At 42.0% G+C, this 23,538-nt stretch overlaps 1 protein-coding gene and 1 pseudogene across 1 annotated transcript in view; one reads left to right on the top strand and one right to left on the bottom strand.

The window, feature by feature from the left end:
* Nucleotides 1-23,538, bottom strand: part of lobo (lost boys) — a 1,557,146-nt gene that overhangs the window by 872,634 nt on the left and 660,974 nt on the right. The window lies entirely within an intron of this gene.
* Nucleotides 2,611-3,323, top strand: LOC137239962 (uncharacterized; annotated as a pseudogene).

Genomic DNA, 23,538 nt, shown 5'->3' on the forward strand with positions numbered 1-23,538 from the left:
CATGAATAAAAACTAAGCCAGATATCAATCGCCTACTGGCAAGAGTATGCAGACTGATTAGTCTGCACCGCGGAATATAAGATGAAATAGGCATATTAAACCTAATACTGGATAATGCAAATTTTAGAAACTTTTTTTGTATACGTTCAAGTCTATTGGAATGCACATCATAAAACATATAAACGTGAATCCGCCTCTACTATAAACGGATACGCATACAACATACGAGTATTCACTTTTGTTTTCAAATGCCTTGCTTAAATTTTGGCGCTTGGACAATCCCTGCCCCCTGTTCTTGCACAGAGTCAAAGAGTATATATTTGTCAAGAGGCGTCACTCGATACTTTTGTTGTTGCCAAAGCAAATTACTCGATGTTTTCTCAAGGTAGTCGTTGGTTTATTTTATCAGATGTATTTATAAAAACGCCTTCTATACATTTTCGTGGCGTATTTGTGTTTATTTTATTGATTGTATTAAATTAATTAATTAATTCTCTTTCCAAAAATCGTAATTATGCAAAGTCACTTTACCGCATAACTATATAGGATTAAATTTAAAAAAACTAAACAAAACTTCCTTGAGAATCACATTCGACATGACAGGGTTGCTTTGGCAACAACAAAGTATCGAGTGACGCCTCTTAACAAATATATATTCTTTGACAGAGTTATTAAAATTTCGGCCCTTTTAAAAAATACATATACAAAATAACTTTCGGATTTCCCGTAGTAACAGGTACACACTCATACAATTGGCAAATCATCCGTGTATTTTCCGTAATGTGGCTTCTACAAACATCATGATGCTTGCGCATTTTGTTGCTGCCACCGTTGCACCAACCCAGCGGACCAAGCTTGGTTAATTTGCGAGACTTTCGCAAAATGCTTAGAAGTAAGCTCATATGTGAACAAAAGAAGATAAGACACTTTATTTTTTATCACAAAAAACCTCTAAATAAGCTCCTACCCGAACAAAGAGCGATAGAAAATTTATATTCCGTATATCATTCGCTTAATGTTTGCAGGAATTCTCGCAAGTGAGCTAAGAACGATGCTCATTTTTGTGGTGCCATACACTTTTTTATGAGCTTTGCAACATGTGTTTTGTGAGAAAAACCAAAATGCTCCAATATAGTTGAGTCGTCAAGCGATAAGGACGTGTTTATTTTTGCTCCGTATTTATGTATATTTTTTATAGTTAACTTAACAAATATTAATAATTTGTGCCTACTGCCACATTGAGATAGTAACTCTTGTTTTGGATTTCAATACTTAAAGTAATTTAAATGTTAGAAATGAACATGATATAAAATAAAATTATCAGTGGCAAATCGTTATCATTAATACATCATAATGCCGTGCGAATGTGGACAAAAGGTTGAGAGAGGCCAACTGAAAGTGTTGTGTGCTAAGTGCAATTACTACTTTCATCGGCTGATCTAGATTTTCTCATATCATCAAACAAACCTTACTTCTGCAAAGTGTGTTCGGTTGAGCGACGCTCGTCTATTCGTACGCCGCCACCTATTGCTCTCCCCACTATCGTTAACAATGTTGAGCGCAATGAGAATTTAAGTTGCATTTGTTGTTGCCGACTTATGTTTGGTTTTCACTATTTCAAAATCACTGAAATCAAATACTGACTTAACTGTCACCATGGCGATTTGGTGTCAAATGTATTTTCATTACATATAAAAAAGTGGCATGAATTCGATAACACAGTGTTTGTTAAAGAATGTCATCAAATTGTGGTGTCAGTCGATTGACATCCAGTTTTAACCACTGATGTCAAACGTTAAGTAAATATTTTTGACAGCCCATCAACTGTTACATTCTTTTGAGCAAAAGACAAAAAATTAAAGTAGAAGAAGTGTGAAAGTGAACTAAATTTTGTAAAAGCCGATCAAATAATTAATTTAAAAAAAATGCGGACAAATAAACAAATGGCGATAGCTGCTGCGACTCTTTGTTTTGTGACAAGCCTAAGGGCATGGAGAAGAAAGTGGAACCAGTTAAGGAAGCGGAAGCAGTGGTGGGTTGGGCCAGGGCTTCGGGATAGAGGAACATGTGGCTTCTACACTGCGTTCTAAGCTGTTCGTGTGAGATCCAAAATGGTGTAACAATTTTTTGAGGATGACTCTGGAGGACTTTGGCTTTCTTGCGGAGCGCATAATCCCATACGTTTACAAAGCTAATACAAAGTTCCGGGAAGCCAATTCGGTAGGGGAGAAGTTGGCAGTAACTTTACGTTACTTGGCAACAGGAGATAGCTTTTCCAGACTGATGACTGTTTTCCTGTTGGGAAAAACTACCATCTGTCATGCAATACGTGAGACATGTCGTGCTATTTTTAAAGCTTTAAAAGACAACTTTTTAGAGGTAAGTATTCATGTCATTTCTTTAATCAGACACAAATCTACACACATATTGATGTTGGTCATATTTCGTCAATATTCCCAGCAGTCATGAAGAATGGACAGAAATTGCTCAACGTTTTGAAGAGCGATGGAATTTCCGTGGGGCACAGGATGGCAAGCATGTAGCTATTCAGGCATGCAAACTGCGGCTCTGAGTACTTTAATTATACAAAACTTCAACAGCATTGTTCTCATGGCTCTAGTGGACGCCGACTACAAATTTTTGTTTGTAGAAGTTGAAGCATTTTGGTGGTGTATTTGGAAGGTAATTCTGCTACAAACTCTTGGAATTTAGTATAAATAATTATGAACTCTTATTCCAAAATACACAGATGTCCACTTTCTACTGCGCTTGCTGAAAATACAATTATTTTTCCACCGCCGAAGCCACTTCCACATGAATGAAATGAAATGCCTTTTGTCATTGTTGCTGATGACGCTTTTTCTTTGAAACCGTACATAATGAAACCTTTTTATTATCGTAAACAAGTTATCTCTCACAAAATTTTCAACTATAGGATATCTCGAGCCAGAAATGTAGTTGAAAAAGTGTTCGGCATATGTGCATCGTGGTACCGAATTCTGAGAAGGCCAATGGATGTGAAACCAGAATTTGCGAAAGCTATTGTTCTGGCCACTTTCGTCCTACACAATTTTCTTTTAAGCCGCAAATCAGTATATCTGAGAACATCTGACATAGATAGTGAGACAAATGGTGTTGCTGTTCAAGATAATTGGCGAATGGAGCTTGGAGAAAGCGGAATGCTCCCATCAATTCGGCCAAGCAGTACTTTAGGTAGGCCAGCAAGCAATGCGGTAAATGTGCGTGAACAATTTATGGAGCACTTCATGACACCCCATGGTGAAGTTGCCTGGCAATACAACAGAACAATACTACATGACTAATTTTGGTAGTTTAGAAGCAAGTGTGCAATAGACCGGGATAGTCCTTAAAATATTCTTTTTGTTCTTCAAACTAAACTGCTTTGAAGCTCATGGCAATGTTATTTTTGAATTATTTGACAAAGTTTTTAAACAAAGAAGTTCCGATATTTTTTTATGTTTGGTGAATATTTTTATACTTATGTTTGCTGAAACAAAAATAATATTTTAAGGGCCTACAACACCGTAGCTGACACAACTATGTGAAAACGACTTCCGAGCTCAAAAGGACATTAGAATAAATTGACTCTCAAGGTAAACATTTTGCCATATCAATTGGATGTCAAATAAAAAGGTTACAATAAAAAAACTATTTGTTTTGGTAAGGCTTAAAAAAAACAAATCTTTTATGAAAATATGCTTCATGGCCCAATACAAAACTGTGATTTTTTTTAAATGTGGCCAAGATTCGCGAAAATTCGACGAATTTTCCTAAAAGGTTTGAAGTTTTTTGTTCGGCATTTTTTGGAATTAAAGCCAAAATTTTGTTAAAGCCAAAATTGGCCAAAAATACCAAAAATACCTGTGTCAATACTTTTTTCAGCATGTGCACTTACAGTTGTAGATTTTTGTTTATTCAAAATTTGACTTGCCGCATTTCCAAAAAAAAACAAAAAATAATAATCGAGTCACATATGCAGCTTTTGCACGTTTAATATGTGTTAATCTACGTTCAAGAAAGTCGTACTATATTTTTTTTTATCATCATACCTATCCATTTTCTTCCATACAAATTAATAACTCTAATTTTTTTTTATGGAAAAAAATTCAAAGGTCGAATGGAAAAAAATTGCCAAAAGTCAGATAATTCTCTTAGCAGCTTGAGATTGAATCTTAGTATATTACAATTGAATAAGCGACATAACTGCATACTCAAAAAAATCTAAAAAATCTTAGAAAAAAGTTCAAAATTTTTATGAAAATTCGCAAAAGGTTTCTGAATTTTTCAAAATTTTCTAAGCTTTAGTTTATTGTATTAATAATCTCACAAATGTGATTTAAAAAAAATCAGGCGCGGAAACGAATAAAAAATTTAGCGCTATGAATTATGATTCATATCGATTAATGATTCGTGAAAATGAAGAATCTCACATTCTAAAATGCAGAAGATTGTTCCAACAATTTGTCGTGGATATGTATGCAAAAATTGAGACCGAGCCTTTAAACTATATCAAATTCAACCATACTAAGTTACGGTCCGAGGAATGCATTTACTTACGAGATGTAGTGAATAACGATGGAAATGTGAATGACATCGGTAGAATGATCATATTAGCAGCAACTGTAACGACAGCCTGTCTCCATACTGGCTTAAATGAGTGGCAGAATGTATATGCGTCTATGTGTTTATGTGTTTTGTGTTCAGATCCGTGCCTTAGCCGCAATGTTGCCATTAAAATAATATTAACATAATAACATTACCATTGACAATATTGTACCTATAGTGATGTGAGGACCCAAATCCACCGGCTTTGGAGCCCACACATTCGAACCTACAAATATTTATCAAAACTCATTAAAACGTGTATAAATCCCACTTGAATTACAATGAATTTATACATATAGCATGTAAAATGTACAAAACTGAATTATATGAATTAAAATTACACATACAAAATAATCATTTTTGAATTACCCTAATATACATATAAACATTCATGACAACATCTAATTTCTTCGTTTAAATAATTGTCTCTGCCCGCATACGGTAAATATTTTGGTTGAACATTATAATTTCCACAGATAACCCATAACCGGCTGGAATTTTAAATAATGCTGGGAATACAGCAATGCAATAAGCAACACACATAAGCTCCCATTGCAAAACACCAAAAACATACAAACATACGTATACCAAGCCATTGCAACCAAGCACAGCAGGCATTAAAGCGAACCGTCGGGGCGGACATCGCACAAAGAGAAACGAAATAATGCAATGTACTAGGAAGCGGTCACGTTAGCATACCAACAACACAGCGTGGGTACTAGACACAAGTTACCTACGAAGGGCAACCAACTCGTCGACAACAACAAGACCCAATAAGCAAGCAGCAGAGGGAAAACAAAAATAACTATGCTAGCTAACTGGAGATGCGTACCAACGAACTCACATGCTAGGGGGGCAGTACAAGAGGCATTTTTACATACGCAATTTGGAGATAAATACTTATAATACGAGATATGGGTAGAATAATACAGTTAAATGTAATATACCTTAAGTAAATACATATAATAAGTAAAAGTTATTGTTGTAGGATAACTGTCCACCTGCGCGTGGATAAGTATAAAAGGGCGACAAATTTCGCGAATTGAGACAGTAGCCAGCTAGGTATAGTAGCCTGCTAACGCCTTGTTTAGCGGTGAATGGGACTCCTGGGATTTTTCCATCTCACGAGTTCTTTATTTTAGCAACTTTGGGGGTTTTTCCAACCCCATCGTTAGAGGGATTGTGGTGGTTTTTCCACCTCCGCAACCTTCAGAAAGAGCAGGGTATTCTTAAGCTATATACTCGGTGGGGGTTTTACCAACTCCAACGACTGGGAGGAAGTGGTGGTTCTCCACCTCCACTTTCTTTACGAAGTAGTCTGAGATTTTTAGTTTAAGCGTAGTCCCGGTGGGGGTTTTCCCAACCCCGTCGGCGTAGAACCGACGGTGGTTTCCCACCTCCGTCGCCATAGCTTTAAGGGTAGTTTGAATATTTTGGAATAAAGAGTTTATAACGTTTCTTTTTTTTAACAACAAAACGGGATCTTTCTCTTTAAAAGGAGACGATAGGGATTCTTCTCTAATTCCACAGGGATCCTGGACGGACTGAGCATACCCACGCGCAAGGAAAAGTCCGTCACAAATGTCGCCCGAGCAGCGACACTGAATATAGAGTAACATGGTAAACAAGTAACAATACGAGGATAATCACTAGTGGGGTACAATCAACAAGAGGATAACAGGTGGTTAAATCACAGGAAGATCACACAAGGGAATTCAGAGTAGACGCGCACTATGTCGCACGCCAACGTAATGGACCGAGTACGTAAGTGGGGTCTGAAATATGACGGTGGTAAGGACCCGCTATGTTTTATTGAACGAGTGGAGGAGCTGGCCGACAGGTACGAAGTTGGTCGCGATTCCATCCCACGAGCGTTACCTGAGTTGCTGAAGGACAAGGCCTTGGTGTGGTACCGGAACAACAACAGGCAGTGGCAAGAGTGGGAAGCCTTCAAGAAGGACTTTCTAAAATTTTTCCTGAGCTCGAGGTATTTCGAGAAGCTAGATGACGAGATCCGTCAGCGTACGCAGCGCGCAGGTGAGCAGTTTAAGGATTACGTTTTATCGTTACAGGCACTCATGCGTCACGCTGACTACAACGGCGAGCAGAAGCTGAACCGGATTTACAGAAATTGTCGACGAGAGTACCAACTTTACATCAAACGGAGCGAGTTCACCAGCTTAGAGGAACTGGTAAGCATGGCCGAGGATTACGAGAACATCTTACCGGAGAAAGAACCGCTGAGGCCGGCGGCGAAACCTTTTGTGCCGCGACGGCCAACCGAGCATTATCAATATATACACGAAGATGAGAAGCAAGGAGGTCGGAGAACGGAGGCGCAGCGACAAGCAAGCACGCCAGAGCATGCGACGACACCACGCCAAGGGCCCATCGATCCACGGAACGCATGCAGGCGATGCGGGGAAAGCGGACACTACGCACATGGGTGTCGAAACGAACGAAGGGATATCTGCTTGCAGTGTGGCCGAGTAGGTATACTAACGCGTGACTGCTGTCGTGGACAGCAGGGAAACGGGCAGAGACCCCATTGGTATCGAGGGGTGGCGTCTCAACAAACCCAACCTCGTACTCAGTAAGTACATTTAGGCAGACCCAAGGGCGAATCTTGGCTGCAGTAACCCTGGATGGAGAGGAAGTCCTGGCGTCAGTAGATACGGGGGCGACAAGAAGTTTCATCAGCGAGAAGACAGCGGCGAAAATAGACGCACGGAAGCTCAAGAAGATACATACACGATTGGTGATGGGCGATGGCAGCGCAGCATGGATAGCGGAGGCAGTGGACGCGGAGGTAAAACTGGGGGATCAAGTGCATCAGAGTGAGTTGTTAGTTCTGCCTGGGTTAGTCGACAGCGTGGTGATCGGGACAGATTATCTGGCAAAGGCTAAATTTGAGCTGAGGTGTGGCAACGAAACAATGACGTTACGAGCAGAAGAGAGAGCTCAGGAGATGGTGACGTGTACAACCATGATGGAGGGCGAAGGTAGCGCAAGTATCGAGAAAGACGTGAGGAGTGACGTTGCGGAGAGTACGTTTCTAAAGCGCGAATTACAGATTTTCGAAGAGATGATAGGAGTATCCAACATTGCCACGCATAAGATAGTGATGCGAGATGACCGTCCAATCAAACAGCGGTATTTCCCTAAGAACCCAAAGATACAGGAGATCATAAACAAGGAGGTAGACGAGCTAATAGAGAAGGGTTGCATCGAATCATCCCACAGCCCACACAGTGCACCAATAGTTCTAGCCCGGAAGAAGAACGGCAAATGGAGACTCTGCGTTGACTATCGGCAGCTCAACGCTCGCTCAGTGCCAGATGCGTACCCACTCCCAAGAATACAGCATATCTTAGATAGGCTACGTAGCGCGCGTTTTATCAGCAGTCTGGACCTCAAAAATGGTTATTGGCAAATCCCGATGGAAGAAGATAGCAAGAAGTATACAGCATTTACCGTGCCCCGCCGAGGGTTGTATCACTGGAAAGTGATGCCGTTCGGTCTACATTCCGCTCCGGCTACGTTTGAGCGAGCACTCGACCGTGTTATTGGCCCAGAGTTGGAACCAAATGCGTTTGCCTACCTGGATGATATCATCATCACCAGCACAACTTTGGAAGAGCATATAAAGCACCTAGGGGAAGTAATTCGGCGGCTACGGAGGGCGAATCTGAAGATCAACCCAGACGAATGTGAGTTTTTTAAGAAAAGTTTGAAATATCTAGGACACGTCGTCAGCGAGGAAGGAATACACACGGATCCCGACAAAGTTACGTTTATCAAGGAGCTGACGCCACCACACAACATACGAGAATTAAGGCGATTTCTGGGGATAGTCTCTTGGTACCGGAGGTTCGTACCCGACTTTTCACAAGTTTCGCACACACTGACGTCAATTTTGAAGAAGGGAAGTAGGTGGAAATGGTCCGAAGAACAACAGGCGGCATTCGAAGCGTTGAAGAATGCACTAATACAAGCACCAGCACTAGCTTGCCCAGATTTTACGAAAAGATTTCGATTACAGACAGACGCGAGCGATTATGGTCTCGGAGCAGTTCTCACACAGGGGTTGGATGACGAAGAGCGAGTAATAGCGTATGCTAGCCGCCGGCTGAATAAAGCCGAGATGAACTACTCACCAACTGAGAAGGAATGTTTAGCAATCGTGTGGGCAATAAGGAAAATGAGACCGTATTTAGAAGGGTACAATTTCACGGTTATCACCGACCACCTGGCTTTGAAATGGTTGAATGCTATCGAAAGTCCGTCAGGCCGGATCGCTCGATGGGCGCTCGAGTTACAGCAGTATTCGTTCGACGTGCCGTATAGGAAGGGCAATATGAACGTGGTCGCAGATGCACTGTCGAGGCAGCCACTGGAGGAACAGCTGGGTAGCCTTACGACACATGAAGAAAGTTTGAGTTGCAAGTGGTACACGTCAAAGATGGCTGAAGTTACGAGGACACCAGAGAAGTTTCCCGAATACGTCATAGAGGAAGGAAGACTATACAGACGAATTGGAAGTCAAATGGATGGTGAGGATGCGGTACCGTGGAAGTTATGCGTACCGAAATCGGAGAGGCGAAGAGTGCTTAACGAGATTCACGACACACCAAGCGCGGGGCACATGGGGATACGGAAATCCATCGCGCGTGCAATGATGCGGTATTACTGGCCTGGGATGTTCAAGTACGTACAGAAGTACGTTCAACAATGCCACGCATGCCAAGTCTACAAACCCAGCCAGCAACAAGCTGCAGGTAAGATGCTAACGCAGATTTCAGATGAACCTTTTGCTACCGTTTGTGCAGATTTCGTTGGACCACTCCCTCGTTCGAAGCATGGTAATACGATGGCATTAGTTTTCGTGGATAAATTCTCGAAATGGGTAGAGATCATAGCAATACGGAAGGCGACGACGGAGAATGTGATCAGAGGTATGAGGGAGAGGATTTTGGCCCGATTTGGCGCGCCAAAAATTCTAATCACAGACAATGGAGCACAGTTCACAAGCAGGAATTTCAAGAAGTTTTTACAAGAATCCGGCATAAAGCACCAGCTAACGGCACCGTACACACCGCAAGAGAACCCGACGGAGAGAGCGAATCGCAACATCAAGATGATGATAGCACAATTCACTGGGAAGGAGCATAAGACATGGGATGAGTTGTTGCCAGAGATGACACTAGCACTGAACACAAGCGTATGCGAGTCAACAGGCTACAGTCCAGCATTCGTGGTACAGGGTAGGGAACCGAGGATCCCCAACGCCCTCTACGATGAGCAAACACTTGGCACAGGCGAGGAGAAGATGGCTCTCAGTGAAAAGATGGCGAAAATGCGAGAGGTATATCAGATGGCACTTCGTAGACAACAGCAAGCTTCAGCGGAGCAGGCAAGGCATTATAATTTACGTAGGAGACAATGGCAACCGGCGGTGGGCGGCTTGGTACTAGTAAAAGAGCATCAGCTGTCCAAAGCAGTGGACAATTTCGCAGCAAAGTTAGCACCAAGACACAGTGGGCCTCATCGTGTAACGAACTTCGTATCGCCCGTAATCGTCGAGCTAGACAAGGTGCATAACGGCAAAAGGAGGACGGCACACATAAGCGAGCTAAAAGCATACCATCAAGCGACAGTCGAAGAAGAAGCAAGTCCAGAAACAGAAAGAAGAATACGTTCACCCCGCGAACGTGGTAAGTCAAAAGCGCCCCGCCAAGCCCCGAATGGGGGCTTCACCGAAGTCCCCATCGGGGAACAAACGAGACGACCGACGACGATAGCAACAACACGACGCGCGCCATCATCAGCATCGTGTAGTAGAACCTCGAACCAACATTCCACCGAGATATCCACCGAGGAACACACAGAGCAACTGGCTGTAGTAAAAGCAACGCCACGCGCGCCAACATCGCAAACAGTCCAGGTCACGGAAGAAGATCAGACGGATTACAGCACGGTAGCGACGTGTGGTTCACTAGCACTCGCCAATTCAGGTGCAAATGGTTTCGGAATCGAACGCGCAGACATAATCAACAACCAACAGGTGGTAGATGAAGACCGGAGTGGGTGGCACACAGCACGAGCGCAAGCCCCAACCCTAGACAACGGGATCCTGACGACGATGAACTACGTCAACCACATAGCCAGCCAATGCTATAACCTGGTGACGGAATTCTGCATAACATTTCATTTTAGAACAAGACCCAGATCGCGAGAGATTACCCTATAAATAACGCAAGTATTTAGCCGTTTGACCAATGAGGTCAACGGCAGCCTCAACGACGACGACGAAGTATTTAGCCGTTTGACCAATGAGGTCAACGGCAGCCTCAACGACGACGACGAAATATTTAGCCGTTTGACCAACGAGGTCAACGGCAGCCTCAACGACAGCGACGTACTAAGTCTCAACGCGAGTGACGGCATGTCGACGACAAAAGGCGATGCCAGCATAAAGCCCGCCGACGACGGCAACATAGGCGAAGGTGAGGATGTGCTCACAGAAATCGAGAGGTGGCTCGAAAAGACAACAGCGGAGGCGACAGAGACATGGGCCAACCGAACCGGAGTCGAACCCCTCCCCGAGGCATTAGCGAGAGACATCAGGGAGCACGTACAGGTAGTACGGACGAAGCGGCGGAAGAGGACGTTCCATCGGAACATAGACGGTCACACGTACCGAGTGAGAATCACTAGGACCGGCCTGGTAACGGTAACCCTGCTTACGGCAGGTGAGGGGAGAGTGTGAGGACCCAAATCCACCGGCTTTGGAGCCCACACATTCGAACCTACAAATATTTATCAAAACTCATTAAAACGTGTATAAATCCCACTTGAATTACAATGAATTTATACATATAGCATGTAAAATGTACAAAACTGAATTATATGAATTAAATTTACACATACAAAATAATCATTTTTGAATTACCCTAATATACATATAAACATTCATGACAACATCTAATTTCTTCGTTTAAATAATTGTCTCTGCCCGCATACGGTAAATATTTTGGTTGAACATTATAATTTCCACAGATAACCCATAACCGGCTGGAATTTCAAATAATGCTGGGATTACAGCAATGCAATAAGCAACACACATAAGCTCCCATTGCAAGAACACCTAAAACATACAAACATACGTTTACCAAGCCATTGCGACCAAGCACAGCAAGCATTAAAGCGAACCGTCAGGGCGGACATCGCACAAAGAGAAACGAAAAAATGCAATGTACTAGGAAGCGGTCACGTTAGCATACCAACAACACAGCGTAGGTACTAGACACAAGTTACCTACGAAGGGCAACCAACTCGTCGACAACAACAAGACCTAATAAGCAAGCAGCAGAGGGAAAACAAAAATAACTATGCTAGCTAACTGGAGATGCGTACCAGCGAACTCACATGTTAGGGGGCGCAGTACAAGGGGCATTTTTACATACGCAATTTGGAGATAAATACTTATAAGACAGTTAAATGTAAGATACCTTAAGTAAATACATATAACAAGTAAAATTTATTGCTGTAGGATAACTGTCCACCTGCGCGTGGACAAGTATAAAAGGGCGACAAATTTCGCGAATTGAGACAGTAGCCAGCTAGGAATAGTAGCCTGCTAACGCCTTGTTTAGCGGTGAATGGAACTCCTGAGATTTTTCCATCTCACGAGTTCTTTATTTTAGCAACTTTGGGGGTTTTTCCAACCCCATCGTTAGAGGGATTGTGGTGGTTTTTCCACCTCCGCAACCTTCAGAAAGAGCAGGGTATTCTTAAGCTATATACTCGGTGGGGGTTTTACCAACTCCACCGACTGGGAGGAAGTGGTGGTTCTACACCTCCGCTTTCTTTACGAAGTAGTCTGAGATTTTTTAGTTTAAGCGTAGTCCCGGTGGGGGTTTTCCCAACCCCATCGGCATAGAACCGACGGTGGTTTCCCACCTCCGTCGCCATAGCTTTAAGGGTAGTTTGAATATTTCGGAATAAAGAGTTTATAACGTTTCTTTTTAACAACAAAACGGGATCTTTCTCTTTAAAAGGAGACGATAGGGATTCTTCTCTAATTCCACAGGGATCCTGGACGGACTGAGCATACCCCGGCGCAAGGAAAAGTCCGTCACAGTGAACACAATGTGGCAACGGAAATAAGATGTTGCGCTTGGCATCATGTTGTTATAATAAGTAAACTTTTACCATGTTGCTAACAACCTAGCAGCCTTGACGAATGATAAGTAACTATGTGTTTGTTCTGTTCGGTATTATGTATGTGGATGTGTATTTGTGCAAGGCTATAAGCGTGTGAATGCATCAGTGTGAGCGGTCAAGGCACGAACCAAATGTATCTGTGTAGGTGTTCGTTTTGTGGAGCGGAAGGCGTGTGAATGTATGAGTGCCTGATTGTATGGATGAAAAATACGGGAAAGCCGAAAAGAAGGTTAAGCTTGTATAGGTAGGAATTTTCCGTTTCTGGGTAACGTTTCTTACCACGGCGGTGGCTATAAGAAGGGGGAAAATCAGCCAACGGGCGAAAGTATCATTTTACCAGTGCCAGTGCGCGTAAGTGCAAAGTGTGAAATACGTAAAAATATTTTAATTACACCAAGTTTTTAGTGCGCGCCTCATACCGGAGTTAAAGCCTGTTTTCTAAATCGTTTGGCCAGCTAAAATTTTTTTGAGTAGTGCGCGGCGAAAAGTGTATCGCGAACGTTAAAACCAAATACATCTGGTTTTACACCTAGCACCCGATCCGGCAGAAATAAACTAAACTACAACGTGTGTCGCAACAGCTGAAAACCAACGAACAATTGATTTTTCGTTGGGAAAGACCCACTGGGCGCAGGTTTCGGCGACATAGCGCCCAACAACAACTGCCACGCACTACAATAAAATTTTATTTGGTAGCGCACTCCACAACAAAAACCACTACAGCACCTTTTTTATTGGCAATATACCGCAACAACCACAACCGGTGGTTATTTTTATATTGGCGGCAACAACAACTACACCATATTGCATATTGGCGGCATTCCGGCCAACAACAATTATCACGCATCCAAAAGCACTACGTTACATTTTTACTTTTACTGGCGTGCACCACACCAACAACCAAAACAACAAATTATTCATAGTGGCAATATACGGCCGCAACAACCACAACAGCACTTTTTCATATTGGCGGCGTAACGCCAACAACAACAACATCACACTGCTGACATTCCGGCCAAAAACAATTGCCACACATCCACAAACACTACATTCTATTTAATTCGTTGCATGCGCACACCACAACAACAACTGCAAAAGCACAATAGAATTGGCAACATCGATAGCACTTTTCACCGGCGGCATTGAGACGCAACCATAACAACAGCCACGTCAACACATATGATCTTCGGCAAAACGACACAAAACAAAGAGGCCATCAACAACCACAACAACATCAACATCAACCTTTTGGTATTCTTTTTTGTTATGGTACCTATATATGTATATGGCTTATGTCTTAATTTTATTGCGAAAGAAAGAAAAGAAACTTAGCAATATCTGCTCAGCCTAGGGTCACAAAAACGAAGAAAAAGGTTAGCAACAGGGGTCTAGGGGCATAAGGGCATTTCAACTTTTCTTCTTGCTGCCTTAGTTTTCTCATAATTTTAATTTTTCGCTTTGAACCCCTTCGATTCGTTTTAGGTTTATAAATTTTTTATTCAATTCCGTAAAAAAAATTTTTTTTCTCTTCTTCGGGTAAGTTTTTTTACCTACACAGTTTTATTCATGTCATTCGTTTTTGATTCTTTTATTCAATTTCCTATTTCCTTTGACATTTGCTTCCGACAGACCACCTCTCCTAATTTTTCATATGTTTTAACTTTTTTCTTATACGCTTGAATTCCTACTTGCTTTCAGAATTCTCTAAGCACATGCCTTTTTTTTTTACCTTTTTGTCGGCAAATTTTTTTCTTTTAATTTTAAACACATCGGTTGGCACTAAAAGTATAAAACTTTGCTTTATACTTTTGGTATCACCTGCCTTCTTTGTTTCTTATAAGTTTTTTGTTCGTTACCTTTTTATTAAGCATCTTTGCATACACCAGTGTTTGCTTCACTTGGCCGCGTGCATTATCGTCCGGACATAAGCAACATACTAATTAACTCATAAAGCAAGATCGCAAGCGAGCGATCTGGCTGAGTAATTGAGGGTAGCTTTGTGTATGTATGTATATATGTATGTTTGAGTTTTTTTTTCAGCTACTCAACTGCAGCGGCGCCGTTGGATAAGAAGAGTAACTTGGTGAGTGTTTTGAGTGAAACATTAAAATTTATCAAAATACACCTGTTTAGTTGTATGTACATGTGTTAGCACAGATTCCTGCTCTTGCAAAAATAGAACAGGAATTTGCAAATCAGAACAATAAAAACAGATTGCAACGAACATATGTACATGCATAAAAAACGTCACAAATGTACATTTGCACTTACATACATACCTTTAGTTTTCATATACACATAAATTCTTTTACTTTGATGACCTACTTTTGATGTGTACATAATTGATCTTATGTTTACTGGAGCGGCTGCGGTAGATCAGGGATTAGGGTACTTGATTTTTTTTTTGTTCGCCCTCTTACTTTGTTTCATTTTATTTGAATTTGCAATTTTAGGATTTAGAATTAGCTCCTAGTAATAATATGGCATTAGGTTGGCCCTAAAAGTTAAAATTTTTTATTTGAGTTCAGACACTTTGTCTATTAGTCATAAGTATTTTCTATTGTATGGAATTTGAAATTTATCGACTTCTTCCTGCCTTCACATGAATTTGTAATGTTAGCTAGTAATAAGGTTCAGTATTATATTTGAGCATTTTTTTTTTACTTTGAGTAAATAGAAGTTTTAGAAATTGATACTAGTTAAGCCTTTTGGAATCCTTGGAAAATTATTTTGTAGTCAACTTTGAGTTCAAAGTTTGTTGAAATTATTGCACTTAGTATTAGTTGGTAATTTGGAAACCAAAAATTTTGTAAATAAATCATAAGAATTATGTTTGGATGAAATTTTAATATTTTCAATAATGCAGGGCTAAGTCGATATTTGGTGTTGGTGCTGCGCTTGCGCGCGGTAAGGTAAGGTGAAGGTGAGTGATAGGGAAATGACTTCTTGACGGATGGACGACTTAAGTCAGGTTTGGGGGCACTGTAAGTAAATAGGAGTCAGCACAGTGCCCACGGTGCGGTGCGGGTTGCACTGCAGAGGGAGGGTAGACTCCACCTGACAAGACAGGCCTTCACCTTTTTCTGCCCCTTATGCTTTCCCCTCTATAACTTTGCCAATCACGCCTATTTCTATCTGTTTCAGCTTTCCTTTCTAAACACATGCAGGTATGAACCCTTTTTTTGTTCATGTGGCTGTGGGTGAGGACGGTGGTGAAATACCCCGCTCAAGACGACGAGCTAGCCTGGGCCCGCAAGCATACCTGCTTGCCGCCGCTCCTCGCCATCCAAACAGTCAGCCACGTAACAATGGCGCCCAACGTTAATAGCCCGATTTCCTTTTTTTAATAGCCTTTTTCACTCTTCCATTTCCCTTTTTATCAATTTTAAATTTGTATTTTGTTTTGCAGTTTTTTTTTCTCGATCCCCATTAATCCTTCAAGTTCCGCTTACATTTTTTTTTTTTTTAGTTTCCAAAATTTTCTATCTGTTTTTAGCTTTGGTATTCCGAACGTTAATAGCTCGACCAATTTTTCATTTACACGTTAATTAATGATCTCTTGCTTTAAATTTCCAATTTTTACTTTAATTAATTATTTCCTATTTGTCATTTTTGAAATTCTTAATTTTTTTCAACCTTTCCTTTCTTAGATTTTCCATTTTTTTTTTCCTTTTATCCTTTCAAACCCAATCCTTATTTCCGTCTTTTGACAGGACAGGGACAGTCATGATGGCAACGCCGGTTGGGTTCACCTGATCGACAAGTGTCATCATGACCAGATGATAGGGATTAGCTGAGTGTCCATGTCAGGGTTCCTTTGTTGAACTTTAACAGCTCGACAAAGTGGTAACTGGTATGACACTTAGCTAGCGACGGACTTAGGTAGGAGATCGTGGCGAGCTGTTCAAGCTACCTTACCGGGAGTCCAGCACTGCCGGTAAGTGAGGTTTACAGTCGTCGCCACGATATTTAGGAGTAGGAGGTGTGGCATCCACTCATAGGAATAAGTTCGTGAACGTGAAGTGCCACACTTCCACGGACAGCACGATTGACCAGACTTCAAATACATAGAGACGGACTAACCACCTTCGCTGAACCTTCGCCAAGGCAGCACCATAGACACCAATACAAATACATTAAATTTCATTTGGTAACTTTTGATTTCAAATTCAAAATTTAATATTCTTGAAGCTTCGAGATTATTCAAATTTTTTTTTTTTTTACTGAATATTTCTTAGGGATTATTCCCAAACATCTTGCTTGAATTGCGTTTTTTTTCGAAAATTTACATCCAACTAGCTCACCCACACAAACATAGTGTTAGAAATTGGTTTTAGTTTTAGTTAAATTTTTTTTTCAGTTTTATCCCTGAGGTATTTTTTTTTGGATTCTGGGTCAGACCCTCAAATCGTCAAACCTAGATCACTAGGTATCAAAAATATTATTCGCATTTAATTTTTGATCCCTGAGTTATTTTGTTTTTGATTTTGGATAATATTTTTGGGTTGGATACGAGACAGTTAAGGCAGGAAAATAAAAAAAAGTTTGTCTTGCTACGCCTACACCCACAAGCCAACATATAATTTTAATTCCCCCTTTTGTAAGTCCTAAGTTTCTATTGCTTCGATTAGCATATACATAATATTTTACACCCAAACAAACATTGTTTGAATTCTCACACACAAACACACGCACATAGCCCCTGGATTTAACTTCAGTTTTAATAAATTTTTTTTATATTCTTCAAAATTTTTGTTTTTGATATTAACGTGTAAGTTTTGTTCTCATTCCTCATACGCATAAACCCACAAATCACTTGAATTACCATACACATACATACATACACACAAACCTATTACTTAATAATTGAATTGAATTTTTATATACATACATATATTGTAACTTTTATATCTATTATATAATATCCTTTATTTATATATTTTTTATTGGGTTTGGGGTGAATTTGGACCTGTTATCTTATAGTGTTTACGCTTTTATTATTTAGATCTGCAAATACAAACAGATTGCTTTTATTGGAATATTTTCTTTGCATCTCATTTTTTTTTTGCTTTTTCGCATAGTTTTTTTTTTTTTACCATTTGACTTGCGGGTTGGATATCGTGTCCTTGGATATATTAGGGTGTCTGGCTAAATAGATTTTTTGGTTTTTTTTTTCAAATTTTTGACATTAATTTATTGTTCAGACAGTGAATGTCTGATAAAGAGACAGAGAACCGCGTATTTGGGGGATTGGGAATTTTAGATTCCAATAGGCGTGTTACAAGGAGTCGTGCCAGGGCTCTTGAAAACCAGATTGCTGGTTCACTCTTCACACAAATTGACACAGGGATTCCTAGGCCCATAGACTTTGTGCCTACGGATTATTTCAATAGGTGCGCGTCGCGGATTTTTGGAACTTTTGGCGCTGATCGCCCGCTGAGGGTCTCTGTCGCGAACGGGGTGTCATTCAACGAATTAGATAATAGTCTAAACTTCTCCCAAAAAATCGATTTGGTGTGCCAAATGGTCGATAGGGAAAACGTAGCTGCCCAGGGGGGTGATGTTCCGGCGCAGAACGCACCCTCAACGAATGTCGGCATTGGCCTTAATGCTCCTCAAAGCCACACCGCCCAAGATGCAAATAATGTCGAACAGCTGAGCCGAATGATGGCGATGATGGCGCAACAAAACGACTTGGTGGCGCAAATGGCAAATGAGGTGATGAGCATTAAGACCAGTGTCGATAACCTTGGTGGCCGCGTAGCAGACATAGAAACGTCTGCGCAAGTGCCTGTTCATCGGTCCGCTTTGGCATCTACGCCCGAGCATCGGAGCCGGAGGGGGGGAAACGCAGAGCGCGTCAATGAGCCAACGGTCAGTTACAGTACCGGGCGAGATGCCAGCGATCCTCCCAGGTGGAAGAAGCTCGACCTTGAAAAGTGGCACATCAAATTCGATGGGACCAGTAAAGGTATAAGCGTCGAAAGCTTCATCTTTCGGGTGGAGAGGATGCGCGAGCAGCATAATATTTCCTACTTCCAGCTCTTCACGGACTTTCATAATCTGGTTTCCGGCGGTGCTTTGAAGTGGTATTGGCAGGTCCTTGAGGACCACGCAGACGAAACCGATTTCGGCTATTTCGGGCTGAAAGCAGAAATGCTAAGCCACTTCAAATCCGCCGAGTCCGACTATGAAATCATCCGTGAAATCATGGAAAGGAAGCAGCTGCCCGCGGAAGCTTTCGATGACTTTTATGCCGAAGTCCACAATATGACATTCCGTTTGCGGAAGAGAATCCCTGAGAGGGAGTTGGTTGGCATCATCAGGGGCAACCTCAAACCGTACCTGGCCAACTTGACCTTCGCAATAAAAATGGACTCGTTGGCGGAGCTCAAGTCGGAATGCAAGAGAGCCGAAAAACTTATTAAAGAGAATAAGAGTAGGACTAGGGTAGTTAACGAGGTCGATTTTGAGCAGTCAAGGGTAGGAGAGGCAACAAAATTCGAAGCCTTTTATAGGAAACCCCAACACCAATCCCAATCCTCACCCCAACACCAAACCACAGCCAATCCCAATAGTGTTCGTCCTTCTGTTAGTCCCGCATCCAAGTCCACTGTCAACTCCTTTTGTGCTTCCCCCTTCCACTTAATGTTGTGTTTTTCGTGTGGCATGCCGGTGGATCACTTTGCGAAAAACCCGGCAGAAGCACAAAAACCAAATAAATGTTCGTCCTCGTTCCACAATATGGTATGTTTTACGTTCGTCCTTTTGTGTTTTTAAACCGAAGCAGGGAAACCCCAGGCTGGCGGAGTTGACCGGGGACTTCAGCCAGAAGACAGGCAACCCGGCAGCACAACCGTAAAGATTTTGAGTAGGGAAGAGGTAGATAGGAGAGTTGAAAAGATAGAAGGAAATTTGAAAATGCGCCAGGGAAAAAGTTTACATCAGAGGAAAATTGAATATGAAGAAGCTAGGAGAAGAATTTTTTGTGAAACAATAGATATTAATAGAAAGAAGAGAAATTTTAAGAAAATAGAGAAAATGCGGGAGAAGAAGAGATATTTTAAACGGCTGAAAAATAAAATAATTGCCACCATAGTCACCGTGAAAGGTGACACTAGATTTTTCGCCAAAACCGCGATAGGAGGTAGGCAAGTTTTAGCTCTCTTGGACTCAGGGGCGAGTGCCACCTGTTTAGGGAAAGGCTCAGCGGCACTCCTGTGTGGTAAAGAGGCCTTGATTAGGCCAATCAGGGGCCAAAATATCCGAACCGCGAACGGGGAGGAAACCGCCGTGGTAGGGGTCATAAAGTTACCAGTCGAGTGGGAAAATACGACCAGGGAGTTCGAATTTCTGATAGTTCCTGATCTGCAACAGGAAGTATATTTTGGGATAGATTTTTGCAGGCTTTTGGTATGAGTGTTGTGAGTAAGGGTGTGAGTGGTAGTGTGAATGGTGCCAGGGTGGCGGAGCTCGTGCCCGCCGAGGGTGACCTCTCTTTTGACGCAATCCAACATGTTTTGACGACGGAACAAAAACATATGTTGGAGCATGTGAAGACCCAATTCCCGTCCTTCGCGGTACTGGGGTTAGGCCGGACAGACAAAGAGGAACACACCATCGAGGTGGTGGACGAGAATCTGCCGGTCAAGCAACGCCATTATCCAATTTCGCCGGCCATACAAAAACTCATATACGCAGAGTTAGATCTAATGTTGGACATGGGAGTCATCGAGGAGTCCAACAGTAGTTGGAATTCCCCCGTATCACTGCTCATTAAAGGAACGAAGAATCGGCTTTGCCTAGATGCTCGCAAGGTGAATGAAAGAACTATAAAGGACGCATACCCCTTACCACATATTGATGGAATTTTGAGCCGCCTACAAAACACGAGATATATTTCCGCAATCGACTTAAAGGATGCTTTCTTGCAGATTCCCCTCGAGAGGAAATCACGTGAAAATACTGCCTTCACTATCCCTGGCCGACCCCTTTACCAATTTACTGTCATGCCTTTTGGGTTGTGCAATGCAGCACAACGAATGTGTCGTCTCATGGACAAGGTCATTCCAGCCGCTTTACGTGAATGTGTTTTTGTTTATCTTGACGATTCATTAGTTTGTTCTGTAGATTTCGAGTCCCATATGTGTCTGTTGGAGAAGGTCGCTCGGTGTCTTCGCGAAGCTAAGTTAACAATTAATGTCGAAAAGAGCAAGCTTTGTTTCAAAGAAGTTCGATATCTAGGGTACGTAGTCGGGGATGGTTGTATTAGGACAGACGCCAACAAAGTGGTAGGTGTGAGGGACTTTCCAGTTCCGAAAAACCCGAAGCAACTACGACGGTTCCTGGGTATGTCGGGCTGGTACCGACGTTTCATACAGGACTATGCGACTATTGCAGCTCCGCTGCACGACTGCCTCAAAAAGGACAGAATTAAGAAATTTACAATGACGGAAGAAGCAGTAAAATCATTTGAAATTTTAAAGCAGAGTTTGGTTTCTGCACCGATGCTCACACATCTTGACTTTAAGCGTCGTTTTTATATTCAATGTGATGCATCAACGGACGGAGTGGGAGGGATTTTGTTTCAGTTGGACGATGACCAGAACGAAAGACCGATTGCCTACGTTTCGGCAAAACTAAATAAACTGCAGAAGAACTACAGCATAACAGAACTAGAATGATATGCTGCGACCGTGAGTGTTAAAAGATTCCGACCTTATGTAGAAGGAACCCCGTTCACCATCATAACTGATCATGCCAGCCTCAAATGGCTTATGAATCAGAAAGACCTTTCTGGGAGGTTGGCAAGGTGGAGTTTGAAATTCCAGGGTTATGATTTCGATATCCAACATCTAACAGGAGCGCAAAACGTGGTTCCCGACACACTCTCACGAATGCACATGGACGAAATACTGACGAACGCCAGAGCCATAGATGTGTGTCTCGAGTCACCGTGCTTCGAGTCGGAGGAGTATACGGAGTTAAAAAAGACGGTGACCGAGAACAAGGATAAGTTTCCAGACTTATGCATATCGGACGGTTACGTTTATAAACTGACGCAATTCGACAGAGGGGACGATCTTCTAGCGGACCAGACCTGGAAGCTGTGGGTTCCGTCGGAACTGAGACCGGGGCTGGTAGAGTTGTCTCATAGCTCACCGTCCGCTGATCATGGTGGCATCCACAAGAAACCCGACTACGTCAAAAATATTGGCCAGGAATGGTCACCGACGTATGCGCCCATGTAAAAGACTGCGAAACCTGCAAAACTAACAAAACTCAAAACGTGTTTAAACAACCCATGATGGGAAAGCAAAAGCTCACAGAGCGACCTTTCCAACGTCTGTTCATTGATTTATGGGTCCGTATCCGCGTAATGTAGATGGTTATGTATATGTCTTTGTTTGTCTTGATCATTTCTCGAAGTTTGTGTTTTTAAACCCAGTGAGAAGGGCCACTTCAGCTGAAGTCATAAAATATATAGAGAAAGATCGGCGTATACCACGCTAAGTAGTATCTGTGATATACGTTTAAGTAGTAGCATTATCGCAGTGATTTAGTTTGTAAGTAAACAGAATAAAAGTTTAAAGGCGTGAAGAAAAAATAGGCCCGGCATTGAGTCGTGGGTCGAGGCCACACGTTGGACGCAGGAAATAACACTTAGAAGGCTGCGTTTGGATTCTTTACGAACACGCTCCATAGTGCAGGCACCATCGGCGGTTGCGAGCCTGTCCCCATACTGGCTTAAATGAGTGGCAGAGTGTATATACGTCTATGAGTTTATGTGTTTTGTGTTCAGGTCCGTGCCTTAGCCGCAATGTTGCCATTAAAATAATATTAACATAATAACATTAACATTGACAACATTGTACCTATAGTGAACACAATGTGGCAACGGAAATTAGATGTTGCGCTTGGCATCATGTTGTTATAATAAGTAAAATTTCAGCATGTTGCTAACAACCTAGCAGACTTGACGAATGATAAGTAACTATGTGTTTGTTCTGTTCGGTATTATGTATGTGGATATGTATTTGTGCAAGGCTATGAGCGTGTGAATGCATCAGTGTGAGCGGTCAAGGCACGAACCAAATGTATCTGTGTAGGTGTTCGTTTTGTGGGGCGGTAGGCGTGTGAATGTATGAGTGCCTGATTGTATGGATGAAAAATACGGGAAAGCCGAAAAGAAGGTTTAGCTTGTATAGGTAGGAATTTTCCGTTTCTGGGTAACGTTTCTTACCACTGCGGTGGCTATAAGAAGGGGGAAAATCAGCCAACGGGCGAAAGTATCATTTTACCAGTGCCAGTGCGTGTAAGTGCAAAGTGTGAAATACGTAAAAATATTTTAGTTACACCAAGTTTTTAGTGCGCGCCTCAAACCGGAGTTAAAGCCTGTTTTCTAAATCGTTTGGCCAGCTAAATTGATTTTTCGTTGGCAAAGACCCACTGGGCGCTGGTTTCGGCGACATAGTGCCCAACACCAACTGCCACGCACTACAATAAAATTTTAATTGGTAGCGCACTCCACAACAAAAACCACTACAGCACCATTTTTATTGGCAATATACCGCAACAACCCCAACCGGTGGTTATTTTTATATTGGCGGCATAACGCTCAACAACTACTACATCATATTGCATATTGGCGGCATTCCGGCCAACAACAATTATCATGCATCCAAA

The sequence above is a fragment of the Eurosta solidaginis genome, chromosome 1, assembly GCF_040869045.1.
Source record: "Eurosta solidaginis isolate ZX-2024a chromosome 1, ASM4086904v1, whole genome shotgun sequence".
Lineage (NCBI taxonomy): Eukaryota > Metazoa > Arthropoda > Insecta > Diptera > Tephritidae > Eurosta > Eurosta solidaginis.